At 38.4% G+C, this 12,796-nt stretch overlaps 1 protein-coding gene across 1 annotated transcript in view; it reads left to right on the forward strand.

Annotated features, from left to right (window-relative positions):
* Positions 1-819: 819 nt before the first annotated feature.
* ZHX3 (zinc fingers and homeoboxes 3) overlaps positions 820-12,796 on the forward strand; it is a 64,801-nt gene continuing 52,824 nt past the window's right edge. The window contains 2 exon segments of the mRNA XM_042980398.1: positions 820-882; positions 3,536-3,652. The gene's annotated coding sequence lies outside the window, so the exon portion shown is untranslated.

Genomic DNA, 12,796 nt, shown 5'->3' on the forward strand with positions numbered 1-12,796 from the left:
TTAGTCATTAAGGAAATGCAAATAAAAAATCATAATGAGGTACTACTTCATGCCTACAAGAATGGCTATCATCAAAGCAAACAAACAGAAAAGAAGTGTTGGTGAGGATGTGGAAAAATTGGAACTCTCCTGCTTCACTGGTGAGAATGTAAAATGATGTAGCTACTGTGAAAAACAGTTTGGTGATTCCTTAAAAAGTTGAATATAGAATTACCATATGACCCAGTGATTCTGCTTCTAGGTATATACCGCAAATAATTGAAGATATATAGTCAAACGAATACTTGTACACAAGTGTTCATCACAGCAATATTCACAGTAGGTAGAAGGTGAAAACAATTCAAATGTCCATCAATGGATGAATGAACAAAATGTGATCTATCCATACAATGGGATATTTTTCAGTCATAAAAGGAATGAAGTAATGATATTTGCTACAACATGGAAGAACCTCAAAACATCATGCTAAGTAAAAGAAGGCAGACACAAAAGGTCACATACCCAGAATAGGTAAATCCATAGAGACATAAGGCCTGTTAGTGGTTGGCCAGCCTGGAGCAGGGGGATGGTAGTGACTATTTAATGAGTACGAGGTTTCATATTGGGGTGACTAACAAGGTTTGGAACTAGGTAGAGGTGAAAGTTGCACGATATTGTGAATATACTAAATGTCACTGAATTGTACACTTTAAAATGGTTCATTTCATGTTATGTGAATTTTTAAAAATTATGTCATATAGTTTTTATGATCTCATAAATAACTGTGGCTTTGCTGTCATAGTTACCTTGTGACTGTTGGAACCCATGTGCTTTGCAGCGTTTGTATGTTGGGAAAGTTCTTTCCAACTGTGGGCAAGAAAACTCAAAGATGGATGATCCCAAGTGGGTTTCTTTCTAAAATAACAATTGAGAAATATAATTTTGTTTTCAAATTTTTATTCATAGAAGGTGGTAAAACTACCTTGAATAGGCCCTGGGTTGTTTTAAAATGTGATATGAACTAATGTTTGTTAGTTTCTTTATTTAACTTAAAAAAAACTATGTTTAAAATAACTGTATATTATTTGGTTTTTTGAAAATTAAGAGTAATTTTAAAGAATCTACGATATATATATATATATATATATATATATATATATATATATATATATATATATGCAATTGGAATTTTCTGATGGTTTGTTGTCCTGCACTGCTAGTGATTTTTGTGACAGTTTCTAAAATCATCACATGTGCTTTGTATTGTCAGCGGAATTGGTGTCAGATATAAGAAGGTTCTGTTTTCAGATCAGTCAAGGTGGGCTTGTGTGATAAAAATCTTAGTAGTTTTTTTTTTTTTTTTCAAATCTTACACCTGTTTTGTTTTTGAAGGAAGGACTTTAGGTTAGATTTGGCAAAATATCTGGCATTGAAAAAGCTTCTCGTTCAGAAACGTAGAAATGCTATACCAGTGATCATAAAGCTTTTCTTTATGATGAAATTGATGCTTTTGTCTCATAGTTCTGCTTCTGGCCCTGTGTTATTTGTGGACCTGTTTCTCTAGCAGATATATTCTAGTTGTGTTGCACACTCCTACCTGATTCCTTATAGGACTCAAAATATGCCATCCAGGCTTAGAGTTTGTAGACATGAAGCAAACAAAGCTAACTGGTCTGCAGTGGATTGAATCCACAGCTTTTGGCATCATCATCATCATCATGTTCCAATAACTGAACTAGAGTGTAAGAGAATAAATGCCTTACTTGAGCAAAGGCTTTGCGATTTCAAACTTAGAGGGGATCTGGCAAAAGCGTAGCAAAGTGTCTGGAATAAATATTATAAGCTGAAGTTGTGCGTAAGTGTGAATAGTCAGCTTAAAATAATTGCTTCTGACTTCCACAAAATTAGGAAGATCTCCTTTTTGTTATGTTCATTGGATAATGTTTTAAAATAAGGGGTCAGTTTTTAAGTTGTGGAGAATTCAAAGTTAAGTTTTTCAATAAATTATTAATTAGGAAGAATTTCCAACAAGAGCTAGTGTAACTAGACATGGTACTGCTGAACCATGACAGCCACAGGAGAAAACAAGGTATGTAGATGAGGCTGCCACTTACTGGGGGTGTCTGTTTGCTCCAGGACCCTGCCTTTGAACAGGAGCTTAGTGCATTTCCTTGTACAGTTTACTCAAACTTTCTGTGCCTTGGCACAGTTTCCTCACCTTGGCAATTAGAATAATAGAATCCATCACATATGGGTGTTACCAAGAACGAATTAGTTAATGTAGTTAAAGCTCTTAGAACAGTGCCTGACACAGAGTAAAAGCTTGATGTGAACATTAGAGACCTAAGAATCACGGTGAAAGGTAGCTAGGAGCTACTTTGGTGAAGGGTGCTTTTATGTATTTACATTCACAGATCCCTATAGTTCCCACTCTCTGTCATGTGCCTGTGCACCGTTCTATCTGAGGTTCTGAGGGCCTCTGGTATACTCACTTTAGGGCCATTTTATTGGTAATGGGCATCTCAACCAAAGAGAATGCTTTGGGAAAAAAAAAAAAAAACGAACTCAAAAGCAGTGGTTTTTCAGCTGCTTCCTGAGAAATTTGAAGATTGCATGAAGCGTCTCTAGTGGTTTGTTGAAAACACATAGTTACCGTCTCATTCATTTGCTGAGAGATACTGTGTGCCCATCATTGGCCCTGGGCAGAGTGGGACAACATCGGTGTTAAGGGTCAGAGACACAGATGATGATAATATGGTTCCTTGGTCTGGAACTCACAGGGTAGACCATTTTTTGGTACCACTACAATCCATGCCAGGAAAGCCCCAGGGCTTTGAATGGCAGAGCATCAGAAAAGAGCATATCCTTAATGGTGTGCATTCTTGAAGTTGTAAGGCCCACATCCGTTGATTTTTTTCCTCTCTGTTAAGCCATCTCAAACTTAACCAGAAGAGGGACAGGGAAACTCATTGGTGGAAAGAGTATTAAAATTACTGATTTTATGAATCACCTAAAATTACAGATTTTAGAAATCATCTTGTTCTGATCTATTATCAGAGAAAATTGAGTTTGCTTTATTTCCGTTTATATTTTTTTCATTTCTGCTAGAATTTTAATAGTTTTAAATTGCTAGTTTGTATTTTTTTTCTTTAAAAAAAATTTTTTTTAACGTTTATTTATTTTGGGGACAGAGAGAGACAGAGCACGAACAGGGGAGGGGCAGAGAGAGAGGGAGACACAGAATCGGAAGCAGGCTCCAGGCTCTGAGCCATCAGCCCAGAGCCTGATGCGGGGCTCGAACTCACGAACCGTGAGATCGTGACCTGAGCTGAAGTTGGATGCTTAACCAACTGAGCCACCCAGGCGCCCCTAGTTTGTATTTTTACAACCACATTTTACTCTCCTTCCTCCCTGCCTCCGGCCCTGGTTTTTCTGTTTGTGTATAGTTTTGATGGAAATGAATTAGGAAAGGAGATTGATGAGATTGGGTTACTCAGCTTCCTAAAAGGTACTTTATCTCTCCTCACAAAGTGATGAGATGCTGCTTTTTTCACAGGGCTGAATTGCAGCTGCCCAAGCAACAAGTGGACCTTTAAAGATGCATACAGGGCTGCAAGAGATGAAGGGAGAAAGTGGAGAGACCAATGAAGGGAGGAAAAAGCATGTTTCCTGGGTAAATAGTATGCTTCTGAATTTTAACAAGTTTCTTGCCATACTTTGTAACTCCTAAGTCTTTAAAGCTATATTTAGTCTTTGTGTTATTGTTAAACATTCTTTATTTTCTCCTCCCTTGGTTTTTATTGCTGAGCTCTTTGATCAAATGATTTTTTTAATTAATCTAAAAATATTTATTGAATATATAATTTAGGTGAAATCCTAGATGCCTTGATAGGAACTTCTTCTACCTTAGGCTGGTTATTGGATATAATAAAAGTTGAGCTGTGTATTGTGTCTCTCTGATGTGCAAGTTTAGTCTGAGGTCAGCTTTTAGTTTGAGTGCAAGACTTATACTTCTGCTTCATTAAATAACTGACTTGAAAAACTAGAACACTTGTTTGAATGCCACTTACCCAAACCATACTCTCAGGCTGCCCTCAGGAATAGGAAACACTTTTCAATGCTAAATATAATACTAAAGACAAAGCAGATGAGCAAACAATTAATGTAAGCCTTCATTTGCTGAAGTAGATGTGACCTACTTACGGTTTTGGGGTGTTTTTTTTTTTTTTTGGTCATTTATTTATCAAGTTGTGAACTCAATTTATTCTGTTTCTAAGCCACTCACAAGCTTTAGACTTTCGCATTTTGTTGTTGTTGGCTGTTGTTGTTAAACTTATTAAATAAAGGAAATCTATTGTATTAGTCTTTATTATAAAGTTAAGAACTTCAGTGTGCTGAATAGAAGTTTTTGGAAAGAAAGGGGAGGAAATGGAGTCAGAGTCAGTGATGGTATGTAATGCTGGAAGTTCTGTGTTCAGCGTCCTGACGTAGACAACTGCACAGCAACATCACTCCTCCGCAGGTTTGGGGCTATCCAGTCCATGGGAATGTTTCTACTGTTGGAGCTTCTGGAACTTCCTGCCTTATGGCGGACTGCAGCAGGACTACTGTTAGATATAGGACACATTCCAGCTTGCTCATTCTTTAAATTTGAGGTGTAGATTGAGTAAAAACTACTTCGTGGCCTTGCATGTCAATCCTCTAAATTAAAAAGAGCATAAGATAAGTTTTTTCACATGTGAACTTTTATATACATTTTCTAATGCTCACCTTCACGCCAACTGTTTCAGTCATCCTGGTCTCCTTGCTGTCTGCAATCAATCCAGAGTCAACCCAGAAATGTTCCTGCCTCAAATCTTGTCCTTTCAGATAGCTACATGACTCCTGCCCTCTTTCACCTTCAGGTGTCTGCTGTGGGGACAGAGTTAATAGGAAAGGCAAAGCCAAAATTGGACTCATGAGGAATTCTCTGTTATTTCAGTCTGTTTACCTACTACCTGGCGACACTGAGCCATCTTGCCTCGCTCCAGCCTAGCTCATTGTCCTGCTCCACTCGTACCTATCAAGTACGATGTTTTGTTTACACTATACATCATGCTTTTTCTATGTTCCCTTTAAGAGCTTTCAAAATTGATCTTTGACTCTTAAAGGCACATACCATTTGACCCAGCAATTGCATTTCTAGGAATTTATCTCACATTTAACCTCATGCAGGTATGCAGGTAGCCCTGTTCCCCTTCGGCCTCTGTTGAATCCTCATGCGTACTTCCTATCCCAACGGCACTTGCACCGAGACTCGTTAGCTCTTGCTACCGTTATTTTGTTGTGGCCATGTGTCATGTCCCCCTCTAATAACTTGGGCAACTGCCTGCTTATTTGCCTAAATTGCAGTGGACTGGAGACATTTGCACAGTAGCTGATTATATCCCCTTTCAGGTTTCTTCTTTTGAACTCCTGTTCCCTTACAGCAATGTTCCCTTAAAGCAATATGGCTGGAACTCCTGTTTGCTTGCAAATATCACAAACTGTTACACTTTTTGTGTTGTGTTTTTTAGATATTTAGGTAATTAAGCATATAAGCATGTACTGGTGGTACTCTACTTGACAGCACACTAGAATCACCTCAGAAGCTTTATAAAATACCGATACCTGGTCATTCCTCCGGAGATTCTGAGACAATTTATCTGGGATGCGGTGTAGGCATTGGCATTTTGTATTTAATTTTTTGGTAATTTTTTAAAATTCCAGTATAATTAGCACACAGTGTCATACTAGTTTCAAGTGTACGATACAGTGATTCAACACATGTATGCATTACTCACTGCTCATCATGATAAGGGTACTTGTTTCCCTTCACCTGTTTCACCCATCCCCCACCCACATCCCCTCTGGTAACCATCTGTTTGTTCTTTATAGTTAAGAGTCTGGTTTTTTGCTTGTCTCTCTTTTTCTTTGTCCATTTGTTTTGTTTCTTAAATTGCATAGATGAGTGAAATCATATGGTATTGGTCTTTTCCTAGCTTATTTCACCTAGCATCATACTCTAGATTCATCCATGTTGTTGCAAATGGCAAGATTTCATTCTTTTTCATAGCTGAGTAATATTTCTGTGTGTGTGTGTGCGCGTGCGCGCATGCACGCATGTGTGTGTACATACTACATCTTCTTTATTCATCTATTGATGGAAACTTGGATTGCTTCCATAATTTGTTGCTTCAATAAATGTAAGGATGCATATATCTTTTCAAATTAGTGTTTTCTATTCTTTGGGTAAATACCCAGTAGTGGAATTACTAGATCATGTGGTAATTCTATTTTTAATTATTTGAGGAACCCCCATACTGTTTTCCACAGTGGTTGCACCAGTTTGCATTCCCACCAACAGAGCACGAAGATTCCTTTTTCTCCACATCCTCACCAATACTTGTTTCTTGGTTTTGATTGTAGCCATTCTGACAGGTGTGAAGTGATATCTCACTGTGGTTTTGATTTGCATTGCCCTGATGATGAGGGATGTTGAGCATCTTTCCATGTGTCTATTGGCCATCTGTATGTCTTTGGGAAAATGTCTGTTCACGTATTCTGCCAATTTTTAATTGAATTATTTGGTGTTTTTTGGTGTTCAGTTGTATCAGCTCTTTATATGTTTTAAATACTAACCCTTTATCAGATGTGTCATTTGCAAATATCTTCTCCCATTCAGTAGGTTGTCTTTTAGTTAATTGTTTCCTTTGCTGTGCAGAAGCTTTTTATTTTGATATAGTCCCAATTGTTTATTTTTTCTTTTGTTTCCCTTGCCTCAAGAGACATCTCTAGAAAAATGTTGCTATAGACAATGTCAGAGAAATTATTGCCAGTGCTCTCTTCTAGGATTTTTATGGCTTTGGGTCATTTAGATATTTAATACATTTTGAGGTTAGTTTTTGTATGATGTAAGAAAGTGGTCCAGTTTCACTCTTTCGCATGTAGCTGTCTAGTTTTCCCAACACCATTTGTTGAAGAGACGTTTTCCCTGTTGTATATTCTTGCCTCCTATGTCAAAGATTAATTGACCATATAATCATGGGTTTATTTCTGGGCTCTCTATTCTGTTCCATCAATCTATGTGTACCATACTATTTTGATTACAACAGCTTTGTAGTATGTCTTGAAATCTGAGGTTACGATACCTCCAGTTTTTTTGTTCTCTTTTTAAGATTGCTTTGGCTATTCGGGGTCTTTTGTGGTTCCATATAAATCTTGGGATTATTCTAGTTCTGTGAAAAATGTTATTGGTATTTTGCTAGGGACTGCATTATTTAATGTACCTTGTTTTGCATAGTATGAACATTTTAACAATATTTGTTCTCCCAATCCATTAGTGTGGAATATCTTTCCATTTGTTTGTGTCCTCTTCAATTTCTTTCATCTGTGTTTTATAGTTTTCAGAGTACAGGTCTCTCACCTCTTTGATTAGGTTTATTCCTAGGTATCTTATTGTTTTTGGTGTAATCGTAAATGAGATTGATTCCTTTATTTCTCTTTCTGCTGCTTCATTATTGGTGTATAGAAATGCAACAGATTTTTGTATATTGGTTTTATATCCTGTAACCTTACTGAATTCACTTATCATGTCTAGTACTTGTTTGGTGGAGTCTTTAGGTAGGCATCAGCACTTTAAAAAACAGCCTGGGAGGTTTCCCTGTGTGATCAAGTGTGAGGACCAGAAACACTATTGATTTTTCTATATTGGTGATGACTCTGGTCATTTTAAACTCATCATAACCATGTAAAGGATTCCTTTGGGTTTATGAATATACAATGGTGTTATATGTAAAAACTTTTTGCCTCTGGATTTATAGTATTTGTATTTCTTATTTGTTTTCATGTTACTTCATATTGGAAATAAGTTCTGACACTCTATTAACAGTGATGATTAAATACGTCTTCATTTTTTGCCTATTTTTAATGATTACATGGCTCATTTCTTCTTTGAAGTATAATATTGGCATTTGGTTTTAAATAGATACTCTAATAAGGGGAAGAAAGTACACCTTTATTATTCGTTTTAGAATTTTTAAATTAGGAATAGGTATTGAATTTTAACGGCTGAATTTTTGGTATCTGTTAACATGACACGGTTTTAATTTAAGCTATTCTTAGATTATGTTTACTATTATTTTCTTTTAGACTTGAGCATAAATTCTAAGTAAGCTTTGTCTATAGTTTTCTCTCTTTAGCCAGCTTTAGGACCAGGTTAGTACAATAAACTATATAATGTGTATCTTGGCCTATTTTAGGCGTAATTTCTATATTATGAATTGTTTCTGGAGAGTTTGAAAGTACTCACTAATAAACCATCAGAGGCTAGTGGCTGTGTGGGAGTGTCATTTTTTTAAAGATGTTAGTCTAGTTAGGTATTCTATTTCTGCCAGTGTTAGAATTTTACATTTTTAATAGGAAATCCATTTATTTAATTTTATCCAAACTTATTAAGCACATGACACTCCCTTACAATTTTATTGCCTTTATGTCCTGTTTTCCAACTTCATCATTTCCTTTTTTGAAAAAATTAAATTTACATTTAGTCTGTTCACAGGAAATTTATTAGAAATAGAAAACTTTATTAGGTTGTTATTATTAATAATTATTAATTATTAGAAATGAGAAAACTTTTAACATATAAAAAGAGGCTGTGAAAAATCAGTTTCCACTCCTGCTCCTCAGGTGGGCAGTTCCCTCTCCTACGCAGCAACTCCTGCCTATTTCTTAAGGTTCCTTCCAAAGTATTTTGGGTTTTGCTTTCAAAATCTCTAACTCCTTTCTTTAAAAAAAAAAATTTTTTTTTAATTTTTTTTTTTTTCAACGTTTTTTATTTTATTTTTGGGACAGAGAGAGACAGAGCATGAACGGGGGAGGGGCAGAGAGAGAGGGAGACACAGAATCGGAAACAGGCTCCAGGCTCCGAGCCATCAGCCCAGAGCCTGACGCGGGGCTCGAACTCACGGACCGCGAGATCGTGACCTGGCTGAAGTCGGACGCTTAACCGACTGCGCCACCCAGGCGCCCCAAAAAATTTTTTTTAATGTTTATTTTTGAGAGAGAGAGAGACAGAGCACACGAGTGGGGGAGGGGCAGAGAGAGGGAGAGAGACAGAATCTGAAGCACGTGCCAGGCTCTGAGCTGTCAGCACAGTGCCGGACGTGGGGCCCGAACTCACGAGCCGTCAGATCATGACGAAGTCGGACGCTTAAGTGACTAAGCCACCCAGGTGCCCCTCTAACTCCTTTCTTTAAAAAAAAAAAAAGTTTCTCTAGGTTTTTTTTGTTGTTTGTGTCTCAGTATTATTAGCTGGTGTGCTTAGTTTTTTTTTTTTTTCTTAACAGTACTCAAAGCAATGTTTGTCTTATGTTTTTTTCATTGTCCATAGATACCTTGTGTAGTGATTTTGTTACATTTTCTAACTTGATTATTGTCATTTCAGAGCTTATCTCTTTCAAGCAGATTATTGTTGGGTTTTGTCTTCTGTTGAACCAGTCTTGAAGATTCTATAACTTATGTGTAAATTTATCCTCTTTAATTCATGGTTGTTATTGCATTTCTCATATTTTCTATAAATGATTTGTTTCTTGATTTTTATATTAGTTGTCTCTTTTCTGTTATACCTTCTGTTTTGGAGAATGTTTTTTTTCTTTTAACTTTTAAACATTTTAAAGGTGAACAATCTTTTGAGTTTTCTTAGTGCCAAAAATAACATTTGTTTCTATATTTATTTACTCTCATCAAAGCAAAGAGGAACTTTTCTTTCCTTCCATATAAGGAAACTTCACTTCTCCCTGTTTTGGCTTCCTCTCTCCTTATCTACTCCCATTATTTTCCCCTTTCACATTTTACATTTGTTCTGTGAGGTGTACTAATCTTCGGGGCTTCAACCTGGTGCTCACAAGTATTTTGCTATTCTTGATTCGGTTAGTTAACAACCACCGAGGTCTCACTCTAAGCTGGACGGACGCTGAGGTTGGTGCAGGAGATGTAAAGATGAAAGCAGTTCGGACCCTGCCTTCAAGGTCCCCTGTCTGGTTGAGGAGGTGGCGTGCATGCAGACTAACAGTGGCAAAAGATGTGATGTGTCAGGTATCTCGGAGACACGGAGGGAGGGAGAGAGTGAAGTTTGGTGAGTCAGCAAAGGCATCCTGGGAGCTGAGTTATATTGTACCAGTAGAGCTTTGCAAGATAGAGGATAAAACAAAAGGGCAAAAGCCTGAAGATACCCAAGTTCATCATAGCCTAAAGGTACCCAAGTGGCTGGAGATGAGACTGAACAAAGGGATGGTGGGCCAGATTGTAAAGCACCTCGAATGCCTGTCCAACAAGTTCCAGTTTGTCGTATCCTGTGGGCTGCATCACAACGGTTTTAAAGCAAGGGGGCACCATGCTCGAGTTTATATTTAGAAAGATAACTGTGGCTCTCAGGTGAAGCATGGGCTGCAGGAAGTCAGTTAAGCAGCTATGGCAGTCATCCAGGTAAGAGATGTTGGGAACTCGAACAAGGTGGTAGCAGTGGTGATGGAAAAGAGAGAATGAGGTGTTTTGAAGCAGTGTCTAAAAGCGCTAGGGTCTGACTCAGGTGAGATTGGGAATTAGTGGTTGACTGAGAGGGGTTGGTTGGTTTGTTTTAGGGAAGGCGATGACCAACAGTGGAAACATCGGCCAACTTATGGAGTGGGGTAATGGATGCAGGGGGGCTGCAGAGACTTATTTGGAGAGACAAGAGTTCATTTTAGGACTTGTCGAATTCAGGAAACCCTGAAGAGATGTAGGGAAACATATCTAGGAGCAGTTAGAAGCATGGGTCAGAAAGTCAGGTGTGTTGTGAGGGCTGGAGATAAATGGGTGGGACACACTTGCTCTGAGGATGTCAGAGTCGTGAGAATAGACATAAACCCAGAGGTAGAGCATGTAGACAGAAAATAAAGGGGTTGGGATGGCCTCTGGGCAAAGACCAGTTCTTTATGTTCAGGAAATGGAGACGTCCTGGGCACTCTGATAACATGTCCCACACAGGGTGGTGAGAGCTTTTTCACATGGCTTATTTTATCTTCTCAATAGCCCTGTGTATGGAAATTATTACTACTCTACTTTGTGGGCCAGAAAACTAAGACTCCAAGGCATTGTTACTAATCTAGTTAGTGGGACTGCAAACTAGATCAAAATGCCAAATCGATGCTAGAAGAAGAAAGAGCCGTGTGGAAGAGATGATTTCCTATAAGGGACAGTGGCCAGCAGTGGCCACCACAGGTCCAGTAGGATAAGAAGCCAAGCCACTGGTTTTCCCAGTTAGAAAACTGGTAGCGATCCCAGCCTGCCCAGTTCCCACAGAGTTCCTAAGTCAGCTCTCACTGGAGTGTGGAGAAGCTGAGGAAATGCAGGTGGCTATTGACTGCAGCTTTTGGAGACGGCTCAGTGGGAGAGGATTGACAGGATACCTTGTCTGCCGGGTGGCATCACTGTGTTTACAGATCAAGTGTTTTGAATTGCTCATCTTTTTTTTTTTCCTTTGAGGTCTTATGTCTTACATTGCCTTGTTTCTAGGCTTCTGCTACAAAAAAAAAAAAAAAAAAAAAAAAAATCAAAACTCTGCTGGATTTCTTTCACATAATCTGCTTGTTTAACTTGTTTTCTTGGAGTTCTTTTTTTTCTCTTCCCTTTTACACATTGCTTTTAGATATTTCCAGGCTGTGTCTTAGTGACCCTCTTTGATTGCTAATTAGGTGAGACCCTGGGAATTCCTCCTTGTTTCTTTGAGGTCTTTCCATTCTGGAAGTGGTTTTCTCCTGTCATTTCAATCTTTTGTTCAATTCAGCTTCATCCAGAATGCTAATTCATAGCCTGTGTGTGTCTTCTGGATAAGAATTTGTTCTTACACTCTGACAACAGGAGAGCCCAGTGCTGAGAGCACGTACTCTGGAACTAGGGCCTGCCTGGGTTCAAATCCTGACCCTGCTGTCTACTTGCTAGCTGAGTACCCTGGGAGTTACTTAGCCTTTTTGTGCCTTAGTTTCTGCACCTGTGGTTGGAGGCGATAATACCAAGGGTTGTGCTGAGGACTAAATGAACTGCTGCATCGCGAGCGTGCAGAATACACAGTGTCCGGTGCGTGTCATGTGTTCTGCTGTTGTTATTGCTGTTGGTGTTGTCTTGGAGGAAATAGGAGAGATTACCTTTTCTTGATTATCTTTCGGACCACACAAATTCTAAGTGATACCTTTATAGACTATTAGAGCCTTACTTGAAAAACTAGGAATAAGTAAATTCTGGGAGCCAGGTAGCATTCCTTCAGATTTTAAAGTAATTCAGCAATGAACAACTTTGACTTAGGTCCAGATGCCACATCTGGATGCCCGTTGTGTGACCTCACCCTCCCCATGGCAGTGTTTGATTGCTCTCCCTAAAATACAGGCTGTAAAATTTTTATTTCTACCTTACTGAATAGTTATTTCAAAAAACTGTTAGTTAATTTTGCTTACCCCATCTGCAAATAATAGATGCTGGCCAACCAGCGCACAGGAGTTAAGTGATTTGCTTGAAGTCCATGATGGAGTTGGATTTCAGCCCATGGTCTGTGTGTGACTCCAGTGGTATTAAAAGAGGAGAAAAAGTTCACTGGGATGTAAATACATCAAATTATCTACAATGCTGCCTTAGCTCAGGCTGCTGTAACAAAATACCACAGACTGGGTGGCTGACAAACAACAGAAATTTATTTCTCCCAGTTCTCGTAGGCAGAAGTTGAGATAAGGTACCAGCATGGTCAGGTTCTGATGAGAGCCCTCTTTTG

This window comes from Panthera tigris, chromosome A3, assembly GCF_018350195.1.
Source record: "Panthera tigris isolate Pti1 chromosome A3, P.tigris_Pti1_mat1.1, whole genome shotgun sequence".
NCBI classification, from domain to species: Eukaryota; Metazoa; Chordata; class Mammalia; order Carnivora; family Felidae; genus Panthera; species Panthera tigris.